Source organism: Salmo salar, chromosome 18 (genome assembly GCF_965601325.2).
Source record: "Salmo salar chromosome 18, fSalSal1, whole genome shotgun sequence".
Taxonomy (NCBI): Eukaryota; Metazoa; Chordata; class Actinopteri; order Salmoniformes; family Salmonidae; genus Salmo; species Salmo salar.
The window spans coordinates 41,267,094-41,274,449 of record NC_138308.1 but is presented as its reverse complement, the minus strand read 5'-3'; positions in this window follow the sequence as shown (position 1 = coordinate 41,274,449).

Genomic DNA, 7,356 nt, shown 5'->3' with positions numbered 1-7,356 from the left:
GACAATAGGATCTCGCTAGCTCATACTTGGCTCATTTGTTCCCATTGGAAACGAGAGGGTGTGGTCTATCTGGGTTTATTTATAAAATCTTTAATTCACTGTCGTCTTGGTAAACTTTCTTCTTCTTTTTTGAGATTGGGTTGGCGGATCGCATCCAATTTTTAAAGTGCATACACCGCCACCTACTGTCCTGGAGTGTGAGGCCAGTCACAGCCTTTCTTTTTCTTCTTCTTCTTCTTCTTCTTCTGTGGGGGTTTATCGACGGTTGGCATCCAACATGATGGTGCATTACCGCCACCTACTGTACTGGAGTGTGGGTCAAAGACGGAGAAACTAAATCCTACCTGCCAGCCCGTTACTCTTAAAAAATTGAAAATATTTGAGACTATAGCTAATGATGTTCCACACAATAGACTCTTTAAACTCCTTTCCTGTATCCCCTTCTCCCTCATACTAGATCTCAGCCTCTCTCTTTCCCTCTGATACTGCCCACACTAGCAATACATGCTCCACGGTCTCTGTTTCCTGGCAATAATCACACTTTCCTGTTGGATGCTTTCCTATCACGTTTAAGATCTTATTCAACCGGCTGTGTCCCACCCTTAATCTTGTAAAAATAGCCTCCTATTTTTTGTCCCTTCCTGCCGTCCTCCCCTCTCCGACTTTCCTCTGTACTTGAAATAAATGCCTGCCCTTAGTATCTCTATTCAACTGCTCCTGTCATCTCTGCACCATCACTGTCCATATCAGGCTTTTAGCCTGCCATCTCTGCACCATCACTGTCCATATCAGGCTTTTAACCTGCTCCTGCACCATCACTGTTCATATTAGGCTTTTAACCTGCTCCTGCACCATCACTGTCCATATCAGGCTTTTAACCTGCTCCTGCACCATCACTGTCCATATCAGGCTTTTAGCCTGCCATCTCTGCACCATCACTGTCCATATCAGGCTTTTAACCTGCTCCTGCACCATCACTGTCCATATCAGGCTTTTAACCTGCCATCTCTGCACCATCACTGTCCATATCAGGCTTTTAACCTGCTCCTGCACCATCACTGTCCATATCAGGCTTTTAACCTGCTCCTGCACCATCACTGTCCATATCAGGCTTTTAGCCTGCCATCTCTGCACCATCACTGTCCATATCAGGCTTTTAACCTGCTCCTGCACCATCACTGTCCATATCAGGCTTTTAGCCTGCCATCTCTGCACCATCACTGTCCATATCAGGCTTTTAACCTGCTCCTGCACCATCACTGTCCATATCAGGCTTTTAACCTGCCATCTCTGCACCATCACTGTCCATATCAGGCTTTTAACCTGCCATCTCTGCACCATCACTGTCCATATCAGGCTTTTTGCCTCTGCTTTGCTCATTGAAACTACAACATCAACATCCCTACTACTATGTGCTTGTTTAGCCAGTACATCAACTGTCTTGTTCCCCTCCACCCCCACATGGGCTGGGACCCAAGTAAATCTTCTCTGTATACCCATCTGTCTAATCCTGCCATGGGTTTGTAGCACATCATAAAGCAGGTCTTGTCTTCTACTTGACCTAAAGGACGGGAGACTCATTAACACCGCACATGAATCAGAGCAAATAACTACTCTGTGTGGCTTGACTTCCTCCACCCACTGCAAGGCCAACAGTATGTCCATCAGCTCTGCTGTATATACAGCCAGATGATCTGTAAATACGTTTCCTGACTTCCTCCACCCACTGAAAGGCCAACAGTATGTCCATCAGCTCTGCCGTATATACAGCCAGATGATCTGTAAATACGTTTCCTGACTTCCTCCACCCACTGAAAGGCCAACAGTATGTCCATCAGCTCTGCCGTATATACAGCCAGATGATCTGTAAATACGTTTCCTGACTTCCTCCACCCACTGAAAGGCCAACAGTATGTCCATCAGCTCTGCCGTATATACAGCCAGACTATTTGTAAATATGTTTCCTGCCACCCCACATTCCTGCACTACAAATGCTGACCCAGTACGTCCTGTCCTTCCCTGGCTTCCAGATTGGTTCCACTAGTGCTCCTTCCGGTAGTTTCCCCTATTCCCACACTCTGTTGTACAACACCAATACCTTATCCAGTGCTTCATCACTAAGATGGGCCAACATAACATAGCACATTTCTCATCTTTCCCAGGTGAAGTTATCCCAGCCTTACTTATTGCCCTTTTCACCTCTGCCATGGTAAATGGTGCATTCAACGCATCATTTACATCCTCCCTCCTATCCAGCACTCCAGGATGCTCCTCTCTTGTTCTCTCTTGCCCCGTCCTCTGACAAATTTACAGAGCTTTTCACTTGGACAAATGCTTTGGCCATCATCTCTGCCTTCTTCTCATCTTTTACTGCCACATCCTTCCCACTCATCAACACTGGATAGTCCCACTCCCTTCTGAAAAATATCAGCTGTGAAATCCTGGAGATCTAACAACCTATTAGCCGTTTTCACAATTTCTTAGATTTTTTGTTAGTTTGTCATGTACAATTAATCACCTGCGCAATAAACGCAACAAAATCCACCTTCTATATGATTATGATTTCAGGATCTCTCAATTGACTGACATCCACAGACTGTTGGAGATCATCCTCTGCCATAGCTTCATCATCTCTACCCGCTGCTTCGACAATTTTCACTGCCTCTGCATAGGACACCTTCTCAACAGCCCTGACCCTTCCTACTTTGACCTCCTTCACCCTAACAGGGCACTCAGGGAATGTGATTTCCATCACAATGACAACATCGCGCATCCTCAGACTCTATTCCGTTTGCAAACACTTGACAAGTGTCCTTCTTTACATTTATGACATTAAAGTGGCTTTTGTACATCAGATCCCACCGCATATCTCATATATCCCAGCTTTACATGGGTCGGGAGAACTTGTTCATCAAACATCAATAATACGAAGCCATTTCTCCTTCTTTCCATTCACAGTGTGGGTTAAGTGATGTGAATCAACTATTCCTGGCATGTTCATCTTAAACCATGAAGCCTCAATTTCCATCGAAACACCAGATATGACACCTTTTATCAAATCAAATTTTATTGGTCACATATACATGGTTAGCAGATGTTATTGCGAGTGTAGTGAAATGCTTATATGGACTTGAAGCGAAGCTGCCATCTCTATCGGCGCCATCTTGCTTATCAGTGCCCTACTCCAATAATCATAGCATTCACAGTGCTTTCTGCTTTTGACACAAATTAAATCAACAACACACCACTCCTGGTCACTCTGAATGACTCAACTTCTCCCAATGCATCCTTCACCTATTTTGTGACCATAAACGGGTCCCCCCCCAAAAAAACGTCCTTGCTCATGAATCGCACTCGAACAAGGAATGAGGCATTATCATACCGAGGCTTATCTTGATTTACAACTTCAGGTCTTTTAGCTCCATTCTTAGTGTTACAGTATTCCAGTCATTTCCTCTATCTTCCCTCACGCCAACAGAACTAAGCATCACATCCGCTTCCATTGTTACTCTCCCACCTTCGGTAAGCAACTCCAGTATATATTTGGCCTTGTGTTTTAGTTTATTTTTGACCTTTTATTTACCTAGGCAAGTCAATTAAAGAACAAATTCTTATTTTACAATGAAGGCATACCCCGGTCAAACCATCCCCTAACCCGGATGACACTGGGCCAATTGTGCGCCGCCATATGGGACTCCCGATCACGGCCTGTTGTGATACAGCTCGGGATCGAACCAGGTTCTAGCACTGAGATGCAGTGCCTTAGACCGCTGTGCCACTCGGGAGCTTTTGTTTTCCTGCTGAAAGGTGAATGTGTCTCACAGTGTCTGTTAGAAAGCAGATCACCTTGTTTTTCTCTAAGATTCTGCCTGCGCTGAACTCTATTCCATTTATTTTTATCCTAAATAAATTCCCTAGTACTTGCCGACGACAAGCGTACCCATAACCAATGTTCCCTCTAAACTGCACGCGTGGGCGGGCGCCCCACTCCCCATGACTGCCATACAGCCTGAGCAGAGAAGCATGAGATTGAACTTCACTCAACTTTCGTCAAGTTTTCTCCCTTAGTTAACACTATCAACGTTTCCCTTTACTGTGGGAATATATCGGCCACTTTCAATGCAACATACCGCCGAAACAAAACTAACTAGTGAAGACATTGTGTTGTAGGCAGAACACATCAGTGTAGGATTCTATTTCATTGACAAGCACCACTCGGCCCATACTCTACACACAGACTGGTGAGGCCTAACCAATCAGAGCTGCAGTAGGCCTATATGCAAATAGACCATTGCCATATATGGATCTATGCAGTTCACGTTGAACTGGACTGTGTTTACAGCATGAGTGGTCTTGAGTAGATGTGTTTGTTTTGAGATCAAAGCGAGAGCTGCATGTAGCCACGTTTGCACATTTGTTTATATCCTTTGCAAGTTAGTGATTTATTAGTCCAGTTATAGATCATTAGTAGTCAACAATAGGGGAGTGATTACTAGTTAGTTAGTTATTAACCCAGTTATAGATCATTAGTAGTCAACAATAGGGGAGTGATTACTAGTTAGTGAGTTATTAGTCCAGTTATAGATCATTAGTAGTCAACAATAGGGGAGTGATTACTAGTTAGTTAGTGAGTTATTAACCCAGTTATAGATCATTAGTAGTCAACAATAGGGGAGTCATTACTAGTTAGTGAGTTATTAACCCAGTTATAGATCATTAGTAGTCAACAATAGGGGAGTGATTACTAGTTAGTGAGTTATTAACCCAGTTATAGATCATTAGTAGTCAACAATAGGGGAGTGATTACTAGTTAGTGAGTTATTAACCCAGTTATAGATCATTAGTAGTTAACAATAGGGGAGTGATTACTAGTTAGTTAGTGAGTTATTAACCCAGTTATAGATCATTTATAGTCAACAATAGGGGAGTGATTGCTTCCTACAAGAGCACAAAACTTGTGAATTTCTAGACATCTTTAAAAAGCCAGTCTGGTAAAGAGCTTTGTTATGTCTTAATGGGGCAATGTTGTATTTTGAGGCAGGCTTAAATAAGCTAAGTAGCCAAAAGGCAGAGAGTAGCATCATTTGTTTGATTATTTGTAATAATGGAATGAACACCACACATTGGCTGCTAATGTAGACAATTATAGAACAGCTATTTCCATGTTAAAATATTATGGGATGCATTTTCTCCATTATTTTTGATGGTAGGCCTACATTATGATCAAATAGCCACAGTAGCCTACTTGGCCACTGTCTGAAACTGTAACTTAAAGCGGGTAAAGCCTCAGTGTTCACAGTAAACACGTCCTAGAAGTTACACAGAATGTTCCCAACATTCAAGTTTGCGCTCAGCAGACCTGACATTTTTTCAGTGCCGAAATTGCTTTGCGGGAACATTGCCCATAACATGATGCAGCAAAATATGAAGAGTGGTACTCAGTGATGGATTTGTGCAAAACATAACACTTTGTATTCAGGATATAAAGTTCATTTCTTTGCTGTTTTACTTTAGTGCCTTATTGCAAACAGGATGCATGTTTTTGAATATTTTTATTCTGTACAGGCTTCCTTCTTTTCAGTCTGTCATTTAGGTTAGTATTGTGGAGTACCTACAATGTTGTAGATCCATCCTCAGTTCTCTATCACAGTCATTAAACTCTGTTTCAAAGTCACCATTGGCCTCATGGTGAAATCCCAGAGTGGTTTCCTTCCTCTCCGGCAACGGAGTAAGGAAGGAGGCCTGTATCTTTGCAGTGACTGGGTGAATTGATACACCTTCCAAAGTGTAATAAATTACTTCACCGTGCTTAAAAGGAATATTCCAATGTCTGCGTTTTTTATTTTACCCATCTACCAATAGGTGCCCTTTGCACCTATTGGTAGATGGGTATCTGTTTGGATCTGTGCTTGAAATTCAATGCTTGACTGAGGGACCTTACAGATAATTGTATGTGTGGGGTACAGAGATGAAGTAGTCATTCCAAAATCATGTTAACCCCTATTATTGCACACAGAGTGAATCCATGCAACTTATGACTCGTTATGCATAATTCACTTTGACATTATGGGGTATTGCTTGTAGGCTCGTGACGATCTAAATTCAGTCTAAAAACGTGGGAAAAGTCAAGGGGTGTGAATACTTTCTGAAGGCACTATTTTTATGTTAGTCAAAGAAGTTTAGAAGTTGAAATTGAGTGTAGTAGTGACTGTATGCACTATGAAAGTGACGCAGCATTTAAGGATGTAACCTTGTCATTTTTGTAGGCTTTTTGAATGGTCTTCAATAGGAAAAAAACATTTGGCAGAAGTAAATTTGTTCACACAAAAATATAATTTGATATCCTAAAACGGCCTCGTTTTCACATTGTATTTTTAATTGTCAAACCCAATCAAAAATATTATGGCATAAGACCCAGACGTATGACGACTCCACTTGCGCCGCGTTTTACAGTAGTGGGATAGTATCTTTTAATGACAGTCACCCTAAATTAAATATAACGTAGCCCCATAATGCACTATGATATAAAGGACTACATTTAAATACAGAAACAAGTAATTGCCTATTTACCATGTAGCCTAATTAATTAGCCTACCATGTATTTACCATGTCAACTGGCTATAGGACTATCCACTGATCTCCAGTCCCACTAAGCTCTCTCTCGGAAAGGAGAGCCACGGGAAGCAGGCGACGACACGGATAAGTGATATCAAAAAGTTGTACGCAAGCAACGTATTCCAGAGTTGTCTGCATGTTTAATTTTTTTTTTTTAAACAAATTAATCCATGCCTTTGTTACTTCTTGGTTGGACTACTGCAATGCTCTACTTTCCGGCTAAAGCACTAAATAAACTTCAGTTAGTGCTAAATACGGCTGCTAGAATCCTGACTAGAACCAAAAAATGTGATCATATTACTCCAGTGCTAGCCTCCCTACACCGGCTTCCTGTTAAGGCAAGGGCTGATTTCAAGGTTTTACTGCTAACCTACAAAGCATTACATGGGCTTGCTCCTACCTATCTTTCCGATTTGGTCCTGCCGTACTTACCTACAAGTACGCTACGGTCACAAGACGCGGGCCTCCTAATTGTACCTAGAATTTCTAAGCAAACACCTGGAGGCAGGGCTTTCTCCTATAGAGCTCCATTTTTATTGAATAGTCTGCCTACCCATGTGAGAGACGCAGACTCAGTCTCAACCTTTAAGTCTTTACTGAAGACACATCTCTTCAGTAGGTCCTATGATTAAGTGTAGTCTGGCCCAGGGGTGTGAAGGTGAACGGAAAGGCTGGAGCAACGAACCGCCCTTGCTGTCTCTGCCTGGCCGGTTTCCCCTTTTCACTGGGATTCTCTGTCTC